Source organism: Simochromis diagramma, unplaced genomic scaffold (assembly GCF_900408965.1).
Source record: "Simochromis diagramma unplaced genomic scaffold, fSimDia1.1 OVJJ01000602.1, whole genome shotgun sequence".
Classification (NCBI taxonomy): Eukaryota; Metazoa; Chordata; class Actinopteri; order Cichliformes; family Cichlidae; genus Simochromis; species Simochromis diagramma.
In genome coordinates, this window is record NW_024387040.1 from 1,371,123 (window position 1) to 1,393,816 (window position 22,694).

The following is a 22,694-nucleotide window of genomic DNA, read 5'->3' on the forward strand; positions in this document are numbered from 1 at the left end:
AGCACACCCAATAAAGCACTAATGGGCTTTGTCCCCCATTTTCCAACTTTTTCCCTCCTCAACTCGACTGGTCGTTCGCAATTAGCACTGGCAAGGCAGTGGGTGGTCGAGAAATTAAGTGATGGGGAGAAGGAATGAGAGTAGAGGGGCATGACGAAGAAAGAGAAGAGGTGATTAGTTACAAATAGCAGTGGCACAAGCATTTACTGAACACCATGTTCTTAGGGCATCTTTAGAAATATGATCAAATTAAATCGAATGGAGTATACTTACAGTGCACATAAAGCAAGATTAAGTTTGTTAGACTGGTGCCAGACAGCTTAGATTTATATGTTATTAGTGTTACTGTAGTAAAAGCAGGGTTGTTGGAATTGTTGTAATGGCGGTTAGAACTGGTAATAGTTGTAATCATAGAGGTAATGCACTAACATTGGTGTTCAGACTGAGACTGAGCTGTAAATCTGACTGAATATGCTGTAATATTAAAATGAAGAGCACGGTTATGATAAACAATGTAAGCAGGGACTTAAATACACAGTGCAAGGACATGAATCGCATCTCATGTGATGTTTGCAAAAGTGCAAAATTTAATTTACTAGAAAAAATTAGTGTAATTGAAAAAAAATACAGTCTAAATGCAGCAGTTAGTTAGATGTATATACTTGTACGGTCTTCATTAAATCTGAATGCTTCAAATGTAATGAAATTCATTTAGTACTTTAATACGCTCACTTAATGAAAGAATATAAATTGAAAAAATACGATCGGGATAAATTATTATCAAACTGAGCCACTTCTTAGAGAGAAATGATTTAGTGCAGCTTTATGGATGTTATTAATTAAATATTTTACACATAGTTGTGGCAGCTTCAATTCAGCTCAGTGTTCAGTGTTGAAGCAAAATCCATATGTATGCGACTTAGACTGAAAATTTTGCTAATGGAAATATTTGTTGCTAAAGGTATTGGTCATTTATCTTTTTTTATAATTCAACGTTGTTTTCTCATTATAATATTTATAATTGCCACAGAGTATATATAAAAGGCATTTTAGACCAATCCAAGCCAAAAATGCGAAGTAACTCTAAGCTGCATTCTTCCTAATGTCCAGCAGGAGGCGACTACTCTGGCTACAAAAAGAAGTCGGGGTGCATGGAGGTCAGGGGGGAAAACAACTTGACTAAGCCCTTTCCAGATGAGTTTGTAGTTTTTAGTCTTACTAATGATCTTACTGATGATAAATTATGTTAGATTCAAAAAGGTCAATAAACAAACAATTTTTTAGGGCGGGCCTACCTTGTGATTGACAAACCACTAATTTACAGGCATGCAGTGTCAGATCGGCCAGTCACTTGTCATATTGATTTTTATTGTGTTGTCAGCTTAAGGCTTTACAAGGGGACTTCGAGTGGGTGACGTCACACGGCTTCATTCATCATTTGTATACAGTCTATGGTAATTCTGAATAGCATATAGACCAATGTCATGCTCTTCAAAACCACAACAGATACTAGTATACTTGGAATTAGCATTAAACATGTGTTTTATTTAGCGTTAGATACTACACATTGGATTTGAGTTGCATTTGATGACTTTCCCATTCGACTTTTTGCTACTACACACATGTCTTCCAAACATATCTCCTACTGTGTTTTGTGCATCTTTTGTCATTTCATTTCTGCCAAATGGCTCCAGTAGTCGCAAGTCTTTTCGACAGCCAGCTCTCTCCTGGCTGCCATCATCAGACCAGCTTGCAGTGAAATAGATACGCTATGAAAACTCACTGTTGTGTACGGTGGCCATGTAGAATAAGGAGATTGGATACCACAAAGCAATGTTCTGCATTTCAGCTGCGCTACACTGGCATTGTGTGGAAAATGTTTAGAATGGGCTCTGATTGCACAAATCAAACACAGATGATGAAAAAGTGACACGCACGCACCAATCTTGCAAGCTCTCGTTTCTGTTCACAGGAACCTTGCAGGGAAAAGAGGAGGACTCACCGCAGGAAATAGAAGCATTGATTGACAGATTAATCATTCTGGTGCTGGGTGTATATGTGTGCGTATCTCGGAGCGAGTGTATGTGCATGTGCAAACGTGTGTGCGTGTCCCAACTGACCTTGACAGCTCAGTACTAGCGCAGCAGCCACGTCCAAGAGTCAGTCATTCAGACACAGCTGGTGGCTCGTAGCTACCAGACTCTGCAGCTAACAGTTAACACTGTGTCCACTCTACAATTATCCAGCAAGAGAACACTTATCAACTACTGTGTGCTTTAGAATAGCATTGCATTAATTTCAAATTTTACAAGCTATTTAAACAACCTGAGGTGTAATTAACAGCTTAAGATAATGGGTAATATTATAATGACTTTAATATCTTAAGTAACTAATTATCTTTATTTGATTCTGACTGGTTAGCATGGCTAAATCCATTGTGTTTTGTGTCCTCTGTGGCAAAGTCAATAGCATTATCTGCTGTAGGTGTTTTTTAATTACTTTAGCGTTCGTATCAAAGCATCACACAGTTTTCTCTTTTTCACACTAACTTGAGTCCTGCACTACAGTAGCCTGTGTTAACCTTTTTCCCATCCCACGGCTCCCGGGGGCCTGACCCTGAACTCAGTCACCTTTGACAGCTCCTCAATATCATCTCCATCCCCCAAGCCACTGATCTTAGAACAGATATTTTCTTATCCTTCTAATGGTTAAGGTTAGGGAGCTAGTCCAGAGTAATCTGATCCCGAATCTGTGGTGGGAGACAAGTTATTCCTCGGGCATCTCTGCTGCTCAACAAACACAGAGAGCGAGGCGAGCCAGGGGGCAGTATGGGTCTTGCAACCTGCCCTATAGCAAGGTTGATGTTGTGTATTTGTGTGTGTGTGTGGGGGTTTACACATATGCGTACACATACATTGCATTTTCTTTGAATTTTGGAGCACGAAATATGTGCCTGCATATTCTAGCTGAAATTCGAATCGTCTTTAGCTTTTTTGTACAAACATGTGTGGGAACTCAGGTGTGCCTGTGTGTGTGTTTGTGTAAATGCCGGCCTGTCGAACTTGCAGACGCAAGGGAGATGTCATGTTCAGTTTGTGTTTGGCTAACCCTGTGGTCTCCACCCCTAATAGCAGGGTCTATGGGGTGTAGGCACATGCCAATATTCATTGGCAGTTGAATCAAGCCACTTAGATACCATCTGTAAACAGCACTCAGAGGGCCTTGAATTAAACTGAAGACTGGAAACATTGGTGCTCGCTGCAGAGATTACCAGGTTCAGCCAGGTTAATGGGCTCTGTGGCCATAGATCAGTTATATAGATATTGGCAGACATGTGCACAAAACCTCATGTCTTCTATGTTTCTGTGTTAAATTACAAATTATTGTTGCTGTTATTTTAAGTATGTGGAGAACTCCATGAACTTGAGATTGCATTCATTACGCAGATCTCAGAAAGGCAAAGGTTAAATCAATATTCATCTTAAATGTTGTTCTTTACTTTCAATTATGAGTCAAATTCCTGATTACCTGTATGGCTCAATTATGTGTACGTGATATAAGATTCCCTATTCTTAAGTGACAGTTTGAAACTCAATACATGCAATGCATAATTATTCATTTCCTGGTGATTGTATACTTAACCATGTTGCAAAATTACAAAGGATAATTTACAACTGTCATTCAAAACCAGTATATTTTGGTGAAATGACACCACCATGCATCATTTTGATGTCAACCAATCAGTATTTCCCCCCTCTTCTTCCTCTCTCTCTCGTTCTCTCTCTCCCTCAGCCCCTCTCTGTCTCCTTACTCCCTTTCGCCACCATGGCGCTCTGTTCACCAACACTGATTCATAATCTATAGCTGTGCCTGGGAGACCAGCAGCTATTGATTTAACGCCTACAGTAATCCAGCGCTGTATCCGCTGCTTGTTAGAGATGCTGAGGCCTAGGAACTGGGGCTTGCAGAGGTAGCCAGACAGAGACTAGGACAGATGTGAAGAATTGTTTGGATTCATTCCTTCACAGATTTTTTTCTTTTTAATTGTCTCAATAAAAGACCAATTTTGGATAACAGACTGCCATCATCTTTATGGAAAATATAAATATTTGGGTGTTTGTATTATGTATCACAGGCTAGGTGAAATGGTTTTTTGAAGTAAAGTTTATTTTATATCAGAATATTTATGCAACATAATTCAACAAAATGCAGATCACACCAATGGTTCACAGTAGCTAATTGTATGTGGGAACTCCGTCCATCCATCCATCCATCCATCCATTAATTTTCTGTCACTTATCCAGGTGTGGGCTGTGAGGACAAGAGCCGAATCCCAGACTTACCTCTGTCTGCCCACCTCCACCAGCTCTTCTGGGGGAATACCAGGGCGTTCCCAAGCCAACAAAAATATATAATCTCTTCGGCATGCCCCCAGCCTTCACCCTGGACTTCCACCTGGTAGGACTTTGCCGAATTATTTTTCTTATTTTTTTGTAATTGTTCAATATCAAAAATATAGAAATACATGTATGTGGACTGCCAGAAGCCCTCTATGAATAAATTTAACTTGAAAAATGTTTATAGTGTTTGCTACTTCCAAAAAACAAGCCCCCAATCTTTTGCACTAATTTGGAAATTATTCAACATCAGCATGCTTATTACGTTGTATGCACCATAAGAATGAGCGCTTAAAGTTTGAAGGATAATTGTGTTTTCTTGAACGTGTTTGGATACACTAACAGACCACCTGAGGAAACAGTGACTAATTTGTTTTCTGTGAACTGATATTTCAAGTAAATGTGAAGATTTACATGAAAAAAAAAAAAAGCTCAATTGTGCTATTCTCTTTTTAAACATTCACCTTGCCTGTAGTCTGACAGGCTATGATTTTAACAATTTGAGATGATTGTTTTGGAATTTAGAAGTGTTATTGCTGGTTTTCTGGATAATTATTAGGTCATGTTGCTTGCCCTTTTGCCTCAATAACACATCTGTTTGTGATTCCTAAAAATCATAGCAAAAGACAGATTTGTGTGACATTATGCAAATTTTAAAACTGATCAGAAATCTGAACTATTAATGACCAGGGATGATACAATATATGTCCTCTGAATGCAATCAGTTCCCTAAGGGGATGACCCTAGTCTGATGTATCTTAATTTAAAAAAATTAAAAAATCACACCACGTTCAGTCATGTCACATAAACATATTGTAAATATAAGTTTGGTTTAACACACCTTTAGCCCATAAGCGATTGGACAGATCTTCACAATTTACAGTGGTATGACACTTTATCCCCGATATGTAGTAGCTATATGCGCCACTAGTTTATTAATGTACATATTTACCACTTTATCTTGCCACATGAAAATAATAATTCTATATTTTTTCCACTTTATTTCCACATGGATATCTAATTAGTCATGGAACCTTTCAGTCACAATTGTCCTTCTCTAAACGTCTGGCGCTGACAAGAGTCAAGATCTCCTCTGCGTCTGTTACAATAACCCACTGCTCACGCTTACAATTGCCTGCATACGATTTGGAATGAGCGACAGCTAAGGCAGCCACGACATATTCATACAGAATGCTAATCATGCATGATACAAGAATAATAGACAATGTCGCTTTCAGTTCATCAAGCATCCAGGTAAGTGGATATGTAATTTAAGTTATTATCAAATCTACCTAATTTGGTGTGGTCCATCCATCATGATAATAGCACCATTCTGTGCACACACTTTCAATTGTGACAAGCCTGTATATATATGGACAATACCTTTGGCATCAGAGTTCCTTTTCATTATAGATAATTGCAGTCCATGTATTTTAGATCTCTTCCCTGGATTTTCACGACAATGTAGTTCTTTGAATGAGTGACAAGAAAATGGTATGACCAGTAGACACAACCAAAAATCTAGTGGTGAGTTTCATTTAGTGTACAAATGTCTGTTTGAAGAGGGCAATTTTTTTTACAGCATTTTATAATGAGAATAATATGAGTATCGCCATGGTCCTTGTATTTCCTTTTAAATTGTGCAGTTTAACATCATGACCCTTCAACAGTTCATGTATAGAAAATTGAAGGCATTGAGTGCAAAGACAAACATGATGTTAAAGAATATATGAAGGTAAAGTATGAGATGTCTTAAATAAAGGTGCACCGTTCAATTCTTTAAGGTCCCTTAATCAAGATGACAAATGACAGGAAGGTTGAAGAGGGAGTACTTATCTCAATCAGGTACAGACCATCAGCACAAAGACAGATAAACACGCTGACCTTCATTAGTCTGGCCAAATAATTAGCTGACCTCGTCAAATAAGCACTCGCGCTGCACACACTCAAGCACGTACGCACACATACACACTTTGCGCACAGTGGTTTGTATGTGCCTTTAATGAAAAGAGGACTGACGCACAAAGCTGATTGCTTTGTTCTGATGAGTTTCTGGCTTGAGTAGCCCACTTGATTGATGGATAGATGAACACAAGGATGGGTGGATGAAGACAGACAGAAAAGGAAAACTCTGGAGGAGATGAGTGCTTTTGTCGGGTAATATCACAGCAGGCAGGAACAAAAAGCTGTCTACTTGTTTTAATGTGCAAAATTTATTGATCAAATTGTTGCTGCAATATGCAGAAAGAAACATTAAAAAGCATTTTAAATGTATGCATCTTTATAAATCCTGCAAGACAAATTCTCGAGTCTAGTTGCAGCTACCTTGTAGGGAACAACCATACTTGTCCATGCAGTTGGGTCCTGTCATGTACTTTATGCTCACTTCACCATGACCAATACACTAATCTCTGCCATTCTCCTCTGGCTACAATGAGCTGAAGAAGGTTAACTTCACCTTCCAGGGTAAATAGAAAAATGAACAGAATGGCTGTCTGAGATGGGGTTATAAACAGTAGTCATTAACTCAGCTCTGCCACTTGCTGGCACAGAGGGAGATTTGTGAAAGGTCGTGCTTTGGAAGTCAGCTTTGCTGAGATGAAAAACAGCAACACACCAAAAAATTAAGAGACAATTTGTTGTTTCAGAGATACATGTGAATGGGACACAGACGCGATCCAGTTTTAGTCTGTGAGGTTTTTTGTTTCTACATGTAAACTGATCTGACTCTAATCCGACATCTGATGTCAGATTCCTACGTTGCCTTCGGAGTCCACTGCAGACTTGGTCTGACACAGTCTCTGTGAGTGTCAAGGATGTAATTTGCATTGGAGTAACTGATACTTTAAGCTGAAGTAAGGGAACTCTTCACAAAAGGATAAATGCAACCACATCACACTGAACATCGTCAGCAGAGAGTTAAATATGTCAGAGACTTGAAGAATAAGTGCCTTCACTTACTCCAGTCCATTTCTAGGTCTTTGGCTTGACAGTTTTAGAACAGCGGTAATATATTCTGGCACCAGGTCTGAAGACAATTATGTGAAATTGCTGCTTTCTCATCTAGATTTGCCTGTCTCCACCATTTTCATCTCAATCCAATCCAATCTGAAACCATTTGAGCAAATAAAATGATATTTACTTCATCTTCTGTTACAAGCTTTCAAAATTACAGGCTTCAGGAAAAATCAATACAAAATGCCAGCTTAGCAGCAGATGTATGCTCTGTGAGAATGCTAACTTTTCCTCTTCATGTGTCTCCCCATCCTCCCACAGAGGTAGGGGGAGGAGACAGGGAGCAGGAAAAGAAGTTCCTCACCAACAACTAGGGGGGTGGATTTTGTGGTGGATGTTTATAAACTACTTGTGCTTGCAGGCCGAATGCACGATTGTCTTGTCCAAGACGCTAACCTTTAGCATCTCGCTGCGCTTCGGCGCATCTTACAAAGTTCACTGCGAGAAGGGAGTCTTGACCCTGCGGATGATTTGGAGGACTGAAATACCACTTTCATTTATTATTTATCCCGGCTGGCCGAGGGGAAGGCAAGCCGTGGCGCTGTCATACCTGACTGGCTAATGTAAGAAGTGGCCATCTCACTGCAACCCTGGGGAATCAAAGCCCATTACTGGTTTGAGAGATTGCCTAATGTCCACTGTGAACACACACCCTGGATCAAAACATTAGGATGAGAGGGAGATGTAGGTACACACAAACGCACTCCATTCAAACAAGACGTTGTGCAGCGGTTGGAGATGAGAGAGGAGTCCTGGAAAACGAGAAGTAAACATTTATAATTCAGATCTGGCCTTGCAAGACTTCTTGTAACTCCAGTACAGCTAGTTCATTAGGATGTATTGTTTATTAGATTTTTTTTTATTCTACAGGTGGAGACAATGCGTATAGCATTTGTATAACAAAGAACCGCCCATATTGAAAATCTTACACAATCTTAAAGATAAGGACTATAGCGAGTTCAGCAATACCAAAAGGCCCCTAAGAACAGACCGGACAGCTAAAGTTGATGATTGCAGAATTCTTGGTATAAAAAAACTCTTTCCCAACATCTAACCAAGTCCAGGACGCGCCAAAGTAGAGTCGGCCTTTTGTTGTCTGCAATCAAGAGACGCCTTCATGAATGTAAATACAGAGGTTTTACCTCAACCACTGTTAACGCCATTCTTCCAAAAGATACTCTGTTATTTTGAGGTTGGTGGTCACGCATCAGTCCAAAATATTGGTTGATAAGTGGATCCAAAGCATATGACTGAGATATTTTTATACTTATCAAACCATTCAGTGACCCCTTTGGTGCAATATGAATAAAGATATTTCATCACAGAAAGAAAAAGAATATGTTTGCAGTGACCCTCTCTAAGAGGACCTAAACTGCACCAACAAAGTACCACCCTTCCACATGAGAGAGCTAAAGTAGACCCTCACTGTACTGTTGAAGAGTTCAGGTTTTACAGGTTTTTGTTTAATTTCTCATCCACCTGACTGTGTGAGTAAAGCTGTAATTTATTCACTGTCAAAAAGGCGTTTGCGTGCCAATAACACTTGCTTATTACAGAGACCATGTCTAATGGATAAGGACTACCTTTACACGGTTTCTCAGGTTGAAAAGTGCAATGACCACTTCTTTTTGTGTTCTTGTGTGCACGTGAGTGGGTGTATCTGTGTCGGCGTGTGTGTAATTGCCAAGATGGAGGCTTAATGACCCTTTGGATCTGCAACCGAGGTGTAGCTAATGAAGCGTATGTGTATGAAGTACAGGCCTCTGCCTTTAATGGGAGATTCCTATCAATACCACAGATCAGATTAATATTTCAAAGTTAATGTTTTTGTTGAGGAATTTGCAAAACAAACATGAGATGAGGCTTCACAGTCGCTTGTGCAGGAAAATGCAATTTTCTCAGACTTAGCCACTCATCTTTTTAATTACAGACTTAATAGCTTTATAGATTTTTCAAAGATGAATTCTTATTGGCATTTTTATAATTACTGGTCTTTATTGCTTTTTATGAAAATAATCGTCAAGGCTCATTTACCCCACAAACCCTGAGGCCAAACAAATGCGTTTCAATGATGAGTGCAGATAACCTCCAAAACACTGGTTCTCATTTTTCCAACTCTTGAATTCTTTACGAATATCAGCATTATATTTTTCACTTAATGTAAATAAGTGCTTCGCACCCATAAAACCAATTACTAAGTCTTTTTTTTTTCTTCTTTCAGACAAGTAGTTTCAGTAGTGAATTTGTACAGACAGCAGTTTTATTGTTTAAAGATGTTGGCTGGACAGCATGTTCAAACATACCGTGAACTCCAGAGGCAGCTGAAACCAGAACAATGCACATTGGCCTATGGGGGATGCAGAGTTGGCCAGAGTTTCACATGTCAACATACTATCAAATGTGGTGCTAAAATGAACGAACCTCCTCAGCATTAACACATGTACAGAGCCAAAGCGGGCCAAGACAGCTTTAGAGCTCTGACTGTAGAAAAAATATACCTGGACACTTCAGCGAAAACACATTTAGAAGACCTGGCCAAGCTTTTCTCGTGTAGTCTGCAAAGGCCTTCGAGTGCAGCAGCCTTAGACAAACAGTGGCTCTGAGCCATACCCTGCTAAAACTTTGACAATGAATTTGGGCAGCCGGTAGAAATTCAGTCCTATGAATTTGTGGGATAGCAAAGCAGGCAAATAATCTTTTGTGAAATTTATACCCACCAATGGAAGAGGCTCCTCTAATCACTATTTAATTTAGGTTGAGATTCTGTGCGGAGGGACGAGTGTACATTTGGCTAGACTTATCACCACTAAAAGGGAAATATGCATCGATTTAGCCTTGAACTCCCTGTTGAACTTGGCTGGCCTGCTTCGTTGCGGTTTCCCAGTACATTCCCAATTCCTCCTCTCTCTCCAGGACCCAGCGTGGATGCAGACAATAACCGGAAAGAGTATTTAGAAAATTTTGGAATGAAGTGGATGTAAATTTCAGTCCTTTACATTTGCCAGAAGCATCTGTTTTATCTATAAATACTAGTTCCCAAAGAGCCAGAGCTGTGGAATATTTCAACCCATGCTTTATTTAATTGGCTTGGAAGCGTAAAAGGAAAGAAAGAAGACTCAAAGTATGACTCTTTTTCCCTTAGACCCCCTGCTAACAGGCAAGTCTGGCTCTTCTGTATAACTATCCCAATCTGCATTTTCTCATAATAGGGCCAGTGCCAGCTAAACATGTTCACAACACGAGATTGTAAGAACAAGCCATTTGCTTGAATATTGTATATAAATCAGTTGGCAAGACCATTTATGGCACCAGGATTAAAGCAAAAATCAGTTTTGCTTTTGGGGGGAAATTGGGTTTCTCGTGGTGTGAATGAGTGTTGGCGTTGCTTGTCTGGCCTTGGCTGTGTCTGCTGAAACTCTAAAAACAGCCTCTGTTTTGGTTCCAACATTTTCGGTCTCTATGGCGCTGGATCCCGTGTAGTGTAAACTCAGTGTGGTCTGAAGAGCCTCTCTGTATGTCTGCTACACATGTGAATATGCTCGACAGATGTTAACTGGCTTCCAGGCAGACAGGCTCTCCTCCCCCTGGCCTTTTTGGCTCTGGTTGTGACATGGTGACACACAGTAGCATCTGGAGTTCAGACTGGGTCACCCAGGGCAAATATGATACAGAGCGGTACATCACTTGCTTGGACCTCCCACAACTTTGAAAAGGATGATTTTGACAGGGTTTTGGAAAAATGTTGGCATTCCTGCCCGCTCTACATACGGAGGCTGAAATATTTAGGACTGTTTTGACTTATCTAACCAGCTAACTCTTCATATGTTGGCAATGCAAGCAAGTTTTTACTAAACTCAAGATGAGAAGAAGCAGCAACTGGTAAGGCTGTGAGGGTTATTTTTTCTTAAACTGCCACCAGCATCTGATACTCCATTTATGGAATGAACCCAAAGGAGAAAGAAATCTGCTGTCTTTCACTGATTCTAGATCTACTGAGAGAAAACTCTCCATGGGAATGCACACGTCTTCATCCTCACACACAGGTATAACTGTGATATGATTAGAAATATGTAGCACAGTTAATGAATTGTTATTTGGTGAGTATGCAAGAGATCATAGGCAGGGAAAGGCAGATGTTCAAAATATATGAGCTTATATTCAAAAAGCCCAAATAAACTGAAAGTCACAAATAATCAAATTTGATGTCGTTTAGCTTATGGCATATGTAAATTCAAATTCAATTAAATTCCTTCAGTATCTTTAATGCCAAAGCCAGCCAACTTAAATTCAGTCCATATATGCTGCCAAAGGGGATATATTTGAAAACCTCCAGTGAAAAAGATGCCTGGTTGCCTTTTTTGTGTGGATTTCAAATTATCGTCATTTTTCAAATACATTTTGCTGTTTTATGGTGACCCATTTGTCAGGATTTTGCACGCTGCCATTTCGTGAAGGCGGCTTTTTGATAGTCAAGACGGGTGTATAGGAGCCGTATACCTATTAAAGCAAACAAACAAACAAACAAACAAAAAACAGCTTTTGTGTCAGACTTGATGTTTGACTATTTGTCTGCATTTCCATTGTTAGCTGACAGTCAACCGTGCTCGCAGACAGTGAAGCGTCAGCTCGCAGCTCATGAAACAAACATTTAGCAAGCACATAACAGCAAAGCTGCCAGTTGACGTGCACCCGTTCAAATCCATCCCGTCATGTAAATAACTTGTTTCAGTGTGCTTTCAATTAAAGCGGAGGACGAAGTGCCATTGCTGCCTTTGATGGATGAGCTTAGATATTGGAGTGTACCGTTGGATGACAAAACGTTCCCCCACTCCACCTCAACTCCTCTTTCCTATTGATTCTCCTGGCGGTTATTCATCAGGGCGGTGGCCACTGTCAGATCAGCTGCTCCTTCTTCTCACAAAACACATTTTCCACAGTTATTGATAAAGCTATTTGACCTTTTATTCAAATGTGTGTGTGTGTGTGTGTGTGCAAGTCTGTGTGTGTGTATAATGTGCACACATCTGTGTTTTCTTTCTCTCTGCTCTTGCCAGAGGCCTGCAGATCACTGCAGTTACATGAATAAAGTCAGGCTGTTTTGATTAACGCCAAATGAGTAGGTCTATTCTTTGCAGATGTGGGTTTTAGCAGTACTGAGCCTTGCTTTCACACAACAAAAATAAACCCCAAACCTGTTTTACAGTTTGGCAAGGGGGAGCGCACATATACAGTACGGAGAGTTTGCACATACATATGCCCGTGTTCATATACATCAGTGGTCTCGTACATACTGTGATGTGCATGCCCTCATGCATATTATTTCAGTGTTTTGAAAAATTTCGACCCTTTTGTCAAGGTGAAGACAGGCTGCCTTGGCTGCGAGTACAATAGCAAATGTGCCGTGAGTTAGAAAAACCAAAATTGGAGGGAAGAAAGCTTTGGTTGCACAAAGGTTGATCCACGGAGAAAATAATGATTTTACAAAATCTCTGAGATCAGTGGAGGTTATAAATTGTGGTCACATACCATATGGCATCAGACTGAGGGTACCGTCCTGACAGAGATGACCAGATCTTGGAATACTATGGGCTTGTTACTGGAGAAGTTAAAGAAGTAGTTAAAAAAAGGTAAATAGCATTAATAGTATTTTTTATTTATTTTATATTGTGCTTTTGTACTCTTACTTTCCTCTCACCTCTGCATGTACTTTTTTACACTACAAGCCAAATTCATCCATCTACACACGAATGCAAGCATTGGGGCATTGTAGCTTGCTCAAGGACACTCTGACAAATGCGATGGAGGAGCTAGATATCAAACCACTGAACTGTTGACTAGTGGGTGGGGCACATTTTAATTAGCCAAAGTCAATAAAAAGACAGAGAGAGAGACAAACAGGTATAATGTGCAATCTTATGGAAATTAAACTAGTTACTTTTGTATGTGTTTGTGGGTTGTTTTTTTTTTCAGAATTCAACCCTCAAGAGAAGTGGTTCATTTGTCGACACCGGACGAAGATCATCAATGTGCAAGGTTAGGATACATACAGTCTTTTGCAAAGTTTATAACCTACTAGGATACAAAAAAAGTTTAAAAAGGAAGCACATACTTATTTGCATTTTCTGTGGCAGAAAGTCAAACGAATTTTCACTTTATTTTAAAATAAATGCAAGACCTTTCCTTCATACCTACCACACTTGTTAACATACTAAAAGCATAACAAGACCTCTGTTTAATATAATTGGAAACAATTGTATTTTCAATTTTGATGGTTGGTCAAGATAAGACTCTGTTAAATATGTTAAACATTTTAATGATTTTTGACACGTTCTTGTAGGGAGACATAGGGAGCAGTCTAATCACTGGGAAATAATTAATTAGCAATGAAACAGTTTGGTTGAACCCTTTTGATTTAACCAAATAAGGAATTTACTCAACATCTGAGCGCCACATTTTGTTTCCCTTGTATTATTCTCAGTGAAGCCACAGATAGAGGAGGAGAGTAACATTTTACACGCTCTAGTATGAAAGTCATTTTCTTGTCCTTCATGGTGGCAAACTGTTCAATTACCATGTCATATAATTTCCCAATAGACCCCAGGTTTTTCACAATAAAGGACTCAAGTCACTCCAGTCCAGATGTGTAGTGATCAGTTCTGATGTGGCCGTTAGATTTTATCTTAACTTAGTGGTAATTAACGCAGCTGGGGGTTATTGTTGTTTTTCACAAAAATATCTCAGATACATGAAACTGTCGAAACATCTGTACTTCATTGTTTTGAATCCTTTTAAGATCACCGTGTGTGAGTTTATTGTTGTTTATGTACTGTTAATGTAACACGAGCAAAGCATTTTAATGTATATTTAGCCCCCAGACGAAGTTTAGGGAAATTATAGGTCATGACTTGTGTTTTAAACAATTAAGTTCACTTAGTTAAAATGATTATGTCCATGTGTGAATTTAACATAGGGTCATCTCACAAAACTTAACGGTGGAAACCTGAAACTTAAAGAATGAATAGCACAATGAAAACAGAGATTCTCTGTTGGTGTTTTTATTTATATGATGACTCGCAGCTGTGTTTATATGGTGTATGATTTTAAACCCTGCTGAGATTGAAGCGCAACGGTTTTATCCTATGAAATTTTCGCTCATGTCTTTTCCTTGCTATCAATAATTAAGACTAGATCTTGGAATGAAAAAGTAATTTCCCTTGAAAGAACCGGATAGAATTGACATAAACCCTAGCCCCCAAAACACAGCCCAAGAGGTATCGAAAAGCTCAGTAGGTGCCAATAAAAGTGGAAAAACAGAAATCTTTCTAGCAAAACACAACAACAAGAACAAGTACAAGCCATTGAAGTGGAGAAGTGAAAAACAAGAGCGACTTAAGGTGATTCTCATCTTCAACTCCAAAGCCTTGGTACTCCCCAAAAAAAGTGGGAATGTAATTTCCCAGACTAGGAACATAAGCCAGGAGTAATCTGGCCTGTAATACCTCCTAGTCCTTAAATAAAAGCCCTCCATTTTAAGTCTTCAACCTCGTTTTCCCCCTCCCTCCCTTCCCCACCTTTAATAGGATTTGGTAGAAAATGGCTTTGTGAATCGCTCCTCTCCGTCTTGCTCAAGGAAAAGCGGGCTATTCTCATTGAGAAGTGCTTAATTGCTTCAAATGACTGATGATATATCGAGGGAGAAGGGCCTTGAGCCAGGGGCCACATCCAAACACATAACAGATAGCGCTGCTGGACGATGGAAGGATATGGACTGCAGTGTATATCTGTACATTTTTGTGCGTGCGGTTATTGCAACAAAGATGAAATGCTGGGGGTAGACGCTTCTCCGTAAGTGTCATAAGTGTGCGTGCTGTGGATGGAACATGCGTAAACATGCAGTTCCCTGCATGCGTGTGTGCTTGGACTTGCATGTGTGTGTGAAAGAGGGTCGCCAGGCAGTGTGCGTCCTATCGACACCCCAGTAACAGACTAAATTAAAGCTGTGATGAATTGTGGCTGTCATGGCAGGAGAGGGGGGAGACTCTGCACTGTATTCTGCCTCTGATTAGGTAGGAATAGAAAGATACAGTATATCATTATCAATATGTAGCACTATATTTTCATTAGATTTTTCTCTCCACAGTGGACAGCTTGATAGGATAATTTTTCATTTCAAAAAAAAGATTAAACATCTTCATGATGTCAGTGAGGAGTTTGGTTAAAACTGTTTTTGGTGTTTCATGTGTTAGGAACATGTATTATGATCTCAGTGGTGCCAAAATAGCTTTGATGAACTGGATTTTACTAGTTTCGTGTTCATAAAACAATTTAAAAAGCTAGTGAAGGTGCAACATGCGCAATTAAAATGTAAAATGTAGAAAACCTAAAAGCTCTTTCATCATTGTAGGAAGCTCATGGCCATATGAGAGGCAGTGGCCTTGGGCTGTTTACTTAAAGAAGCAGAAAGTCACAGCAGTTCCAGGGATTGAGGGCTATTGCATGTTTGTGCACTTTGTGCTTTGAAAGTGACAACCTTTGGGTAGACCACAAGGTTTTTTTTTTCTGTCAGCTGAAGTGATATACCTGAGGAAGCAACATGATACACGAAAACACAAATGTAGCTCCGAAAGTTACAAATGCTCACTGTAGTTTTCAGAACTAATGAGACAAAAGTAGCTCTTTGAGGTTCAAACCAATACATGTCACAAACAGCTGACGTATCCCTATGAAACCCAACAACTGTTACTAAAGCACAAGACAAACATGGCAGCTGTGTAGGGTTAGGCAGCCTTTTAAACTACATTAAAATTGTCAGCTCTCTATCATGGTCTAAACTTGAAACTGAATATACATCTCATTGGAAAGTTGCTTAGAGAGAAGAAAGGATTGTGTTGCTCTTCAACAATGTATTTCCAGTGTATGTTATGGAGTTCTGGTCATTTGTTTGTGGAGCTTCCACAGATTTGTACATTTCCTGAGTTTGTGAACCTCCTTATTTTAGTCTATGGTGAGGCAATCAGGTGTAAACAGAGATCGTCAAGCACAATGCGCAGTCATGCGGCGTTATAAGAACTGTTGAGTGTTATCTGCCTTCCAGTCTTTTCAGCATTTTCCCTTTTGAATCATTTTTGGTTGCTCAACAGTGGCACCGATCACATATATGGAAACAGGAAACATGACGAGGACCGTTTATATACTCTGAGAAATTAGGGTTTGAGATTTTCAATGGTCTCAATACTTGTACTAAACAGGGGTTGTTGTTTCGTTTTTTGTTTTTTGCATAGCTCAGCTATGAGTATGCATTTGTTTATCAGTGTCCAATACAGTTTTGTTACTGTGGGCACTTTGACTGACCCCATTATTATCTATGTAAACAGAACATTTAGAAGATAATATGACCTTCTCTAAACCTTAAATATTTGTGCAAGGACATGAAAGATGAGATCTATACAATGCTGCTCTAGCTCCGTTTATAGACATGATGTATGGTGGAGAAGGCCTTAGACAAGTACCATCACCTAGTGCAGTAGATAAAAGATAAAGTCACAGCCACACTGCCGCGTGCAGTAGAAAAGAATACCTTACAGAATGGGATCTTAATTAATAGTGTACACACATCCACTAAAATCTGATAATATTTTTTATCAATCTGTCTGTTGACTGAGTTAATGTTTTATGTACTTCCTGCTGCCGACAAGAAGATACTTGCTCAGTAATAAGAAAGTAATGTCTTCCCATTACATCCTTAGCAAGTCTTTTTTTCCTTCTCATCCCTGTTGTGCATTCGTAATGTAAATGTCAGTAAAGTTGTGGGTGCTGTACTTCAGCAGAGAAGGGAGAATAAACGTAGGAAGTCACAGATGATTTAAAATATAACTTTTCCAAACAGCTCAAAAAATATCAGCAAACACACAAAGTGTTTCTGTACACGTTGGATGACAGTTTGTCTGCTAGCTAAATGTATGGATGCTGTATTTACCCAGAGGTGTAAAAAAAAAAAGTACAAACATTAATGTGTGAGATCTGAGATGGAGAAAGATGAAAGAAAGAGGTCAGGAGAGGAAGATCAGAGGTTATTCTCAAAGCCCAGAAAGTTGATTCTGTTCATCTGGATGTTGAGTTCTCAGTGGGAGAACTCAAAGCTGTGATGTCCACATGAACAGATCAGTTTTCTGGGATTTCCTTACCTGCATCCAGACAATATCCTCAAAGGTAAGGACTGCTCAGCAAAAGTTTGATTAACTGTAAACTTAAATCTTACATAATTTTGTAGCTCATGCTAGATTTTTGATCTATATGTGATGGTTGTGGGTTTTTGTTTTTTTTGAATGAATATACAGTTTACAGCAACGAGCTATGTAGACATGGTGTAGAGTAGGCTGCTGCGTTCAAGGTCCAAGTCCCATCACGAGTAGTGTGCATCATTATAATTTAACCTGATGATTAAGCCACTCACCTAATTCCATCTTTTATACTAGCTTGATATTCTCTAAGGGTCAGAAAGCAGCTATTATTGCCCATGCAACATTTGCTTATCTCTTGTTGAATTCAGTTAGCCTTATGCATGAAGAGTAGTAAACCTCAGAACAGTAGAGGCAGCACTGTTAACTCAGACCTTCCCAAAGTGTGGGGCCCGCCCCCTAGAGCCATTGCAAGGGGAAAAAAAAAAACAACGCTTGGACACTGCTAGCACGGGGCGCCTCCACAAACGCAAAGCAGGAGATGAAGCATCGCTGAATATGTTTCCAAACCAACTTCATTCTAAGCCAAAGACTTAGCATATCTTCCCTTTGGCTTCACCGGCACAAGTGCCAAGGTAGGTCTCCCCTGCAGAATTGGTTTTCCCTTCGTCGGGAGCAGCGCTGGGCTCTTCAAATCACGGACAAACAGTATCCCACATTCTTGATTTTTAGTTCACAAACCCTTGTTGTAATGACTAACTACTCCTGACATTTTGGAGATGTTAGCTCTTTATATAGTAAAGTTACAGTGGGATACAAATAATATCAGGCTGATCCTGCCACGATTTGTTCCCCCTGTCTAAATCACGGACAAACATTATCCCACAGCTGTTTATGTTTTTGAACCCATTTTGCACAGAGAGGCATTTTTTGAAAAATGTATTGATAGCAATGTTAAATATTATTACACAGGAAAAAAAACAACTACATGTAATATAATTACACCGTGACGCCTCTGCCTTTCTAAATAGAGGGACAGTAACTGCGTGTGGATATGTAAGCGTGTAAAACCTGAAGATAGAGACAAAATACTGTTAATCTGACTATCTGCCATTTTGCAATTCGTCTCATGTAAACAATAACGTGGCGCACAGCGTGACGTGAAAAAAGGCACATACCTTTAACGTTGCATGACGAACTCTGTATTCCTCGTCCACACGTAAACGCAAGAAAGGAGTTTTAAAAAATCTCAGTTTTCGGTGATTCGAAACGCCGTTTACGTGTGGACGAAACAGCTGCGTTTTCGAAAATAGCCGTGTAGGTGCGGACTTGCGTAAAAGAGTTAGAGTTAATTTTCTTACTACCTGTAATTTATTGCAGATTACTTGTATTTGCTTAATTGTTTACTAAATGTTTGAGGGGGGGTCTAGCAAAAAAAGTTTGGGAACCACTGTGTTAACTGATCATAGCATGTAGACAACCGACTCGAGGTCACAGTACAAATTGTGCATCTTATTTCTAAGTGATTATCTTCCCCACACCACACTGCTACACCTGATCCTAAAGCTATTAACTGATTATAACTGTGTATATGATAAAATATGATTATCTAGATATACAGTGGTCATCCAACTGTGAAACCCCATTTATGTTATTGTAGCTTTTCTGGTAATAACACTCTAATATCTCACAATGTATGTATTTGTATTTTTTTAAACAATACCAGCCACTTAAATAAACTCTGAAGCAAACCACTTATGAAATCAGCCCAGCTCAACATGACTCTACACATTTGAGGTAACACATGGGAAGCTATTTTTGGTGACACAATCCTAGAAATTCAGTGGCAAGTGGAATTCACATATATTCTCTCATGGCGGTAGACTGTCTATGTGTATATACTGTTTTATCAGTGACCCGTATCCTGTTTACCTGATAGAGGCAAAAACTCAGCGTTGAAACTCCTTAAAAGTCAAAGCCAAAGGGGCGAGGGGGTGGAGGAGCGCATCCAAACGTATACCACATGTTATCACACACACTTTCGTACGCACACACACTAACATACACACACACACACACACACTCCACCAGCCGCAGGGCGCCATGGTTACCTTGGAACTTTAACGTGGACCAGCTGGTGTACTTGGGTTGTGAAATTGCATTGCACTCTCGCGCGCACAGACACACACACACACACACACACTTTCAGAGGATCAAAGGGAGTTGGAGCCCTGCACAGCAGCCCTTCTGCTCCTGCCCTTGGCTAAATGGACGACCAAACATTCCAGGCTGTCCAGCCCAGTAATATCTGGCCCGCAGCCTAATGAAGATGGACTGTGTTTATAATTCTCATGTTTGCTCTGATCACTAACATAATCCTTTCTATACACATAACATGGAGATAGAAAACACTGTTTCTGCTTCTTCACATTAAGTCAAAGTGCAGGAGAAGAAGAGACGAATGAAAGAGGTACCTAAAGCTGAAATACAAACCCCTGTTTCAGTAGACTTTGTAGCTCTTTGCATTTTCACACAGGGCATCACATGATCTCAAACAAAAGAGAAGGCACCAAGGGATGTTTTTCTGCCTGCTTGAGACTTTGACACCTGCTTCGCCGCAGCAAATTGGAATGGCTCGCTCTCAAATGAGATTTCTGCCTGCCGCATGAGGAGAGAAAAAAGGTCACCCATTACAACTATTCTACATGATTCACAGAGTTATCACATCTCTGCTCGCCTACCTTCCCTTTAATTAGCTTCGGGGACCTGGGCAAGGTGTATGTGTGTGTGTGTGCGTGTTTGTGAATGTGACTGTCTGATATATACACAGAGGATCTTTTTCTTTCTTGCTTCTTTCTCTCCCTTCATCTGTGTTTGGGCCAAAATTAAAATCCCCATGTTGCTTTTCAGGGACATACTATATTTTTCTAACAACAAATGCATTGACCCATGAAATCTGCCCTTATTTAGCTTGCACTGTGAATCAGAGATTACGCTTATCACTAAGATGCATGCTACGCTGAGTATGACTGCAGCGATGTGGTGCAGTTTAATGCTGAATGTGAAGGTGGTCTTTTGATTTTTCGTGACTAAATAAATGACAAGTTGCAGTAGACTTCTCCTTATCATTCAAGAGCTCCTACACATGATAAATTCAAGGCGGCATTCTCTGTGTCTCACATATCCCTGTAAACCATTCCCTTCTGAAATCCCTGTAAACAGAACATTTGGACAACTGGGGAGGGGAGGGGTAGTAGACTGATAATAAGTTTTAGATTTTTGAGACTCTATTTTACTTTGCAATAGCATATTGGTTTGCTGAGAGTTGTCTAACACTTTAAAAGATCCTTATTTGCACAGCTACTCGGACTATTGTAGTACTATTGTAGTTATTCGGTATTGAAGATTCAAAAATATCCAGGAAGAAAATAAACTTGGCGAGATGGGATAAATGTAGGAGAAGACACTGGAGCCTTCTTTTGTGTGTGTTTTTGTGTTTGTTTGTTTGTTTGTTTTCAGAAAAGAACTCATCATAACCTTTGAGTTGATTTTGAGGTCATTTTGTCTCAGAGGTTTGAAAAGGAGGCGCATTGATTTGGCGTACACTTTAAATGATATGGTCAGTTACAGATTTGTGTGATTTATTGGTAATTTAAGAATTTAATGCAGCAAAACGGGCCATATATTGTGTGATCGTGTAAGACATGTGAATTACACCTCAAATGATTAGTGGATAAATGACGACTTAAATGTAGAAACAAGTGATCTAGATCAATTTTTTCATATTTAGTGCTGTTTGTTAAATGCAAAGGTTTTCATACATTCTTTGTCTTACATTACAGTTAAAAATCACCTTAGGCTCAAGACATTTAAGCATCTTTTTAGTACGTATTACTTTAAGTATTTAAGCATGTATTACTTATTTATTTATTTATTAATAAACCGATTAATCAGTTTATGTAGATATATAATACAGAATTAATAACTAAAATGTTATTTGCAGAATCATATCTTTTTTTTTTTTAATTTATGGACTTATTTACATAGGTACTACTCTAATACATATTAACATCCAAGCTCTTTTCCCTTTAACTTTACTGTCATTTTACCTATTTTTTTTTAAGTCTTGTGAGTCAAATAATAATTGCACCAGTAGTAATAATAAGTAATAAAACTGTATCAAAGCCTGTGAGCTAGTTCAGGCAGGAAACGTGAGCTGCTTCATACACACTGACTTGCCTCACTCTCACCGTGTCACATACCAATCACACTCTTCCAATATGGCGATCTATTTAAGCTACAGAATATCACATTTCTCCCACTTACATCTTGTCGGTGTTGTTACCCTGCATCGCCACGTGCTGTTTCAATCCCTTCACCACCCCACCATTCACCTGTTGACTCTAGGTGGACATTTACTCATCACTCCCCAATTTCTATGTGTATCATATTTGCAGGGAGTGATGAGCTTGGAGCCTGGGTGCCAAACTCTAAAGCCACGTACACACTGGAAGCTGTTTGCTCATTGCACATCGGTTTGAAGCTGACGGCTGGTCGCTGGCAGACATTCTAAATGTATTTACTACCAGATCATATTTCAGTCACTGGTATTCTTCACTCTCATTGGGTAGTCTTCTTAGTTGGTCACCTGGAAGTTGTGAAGAGTTTATCGTGAGACCCGTTCATTTCACCAGCACTTTCTCGCACAGAGTTGCTTGAAGTTGTCAAACATCATTCACTTTCTATCGTCTCTCATCGCCGCATCTCTGCAGATCACTTCTGGTGTATACATGTTTTATCACCCTGTGTTGTGATAATAAATCATTTCAAATGTCACTTGTATGACTAAAGTTAAACTATTATTACTTTATTGTTTAATCATTTCAGTTTTAAGTTAACAAATTGGCCAAAATCTGCTTAAATTCTGCTTCAAGTGTGGCAGCTAATATTAGTTCAGAGAAGAGCGGAGTGAACAGAGACTTTAATTTCTAAACAACTAGTGTAATTAATTAAATGAAAATGGTTAGAAGGTTCAATGAATGCTCCATTTTCAATAAAATGTGAATTTTCTGGCAATTATTTCACATTTTAGGCATTAAAGGGA

At 39.3% G+C, this 22,694-nt stretch overlaps 1 long non-coding RNA gene across 1 annotated transcript in view; it reads left to right on the forward strand.

Annotated features, from left to right (window-relative positions):
• Positions 1-3,500: 3,500 nt before the first annotated feature.
• The window catches only part of LOC120741430, a 37,811-nt gene continuing 18,617 nt past the window's right edge, over positions 3,501-22,694 (forward strand). The window contains exons 1-2 of the long non-coding RNA XR_005697628.1: positions 3,501-4,458; positions 13,383-13,445. This is a non-coding gene — a long non-coding RNA (uncharacterized LOC120741430). The remainder of the gene's footprint in view (positions 4,459-13,382; positions 13,446-22,694) is intronic.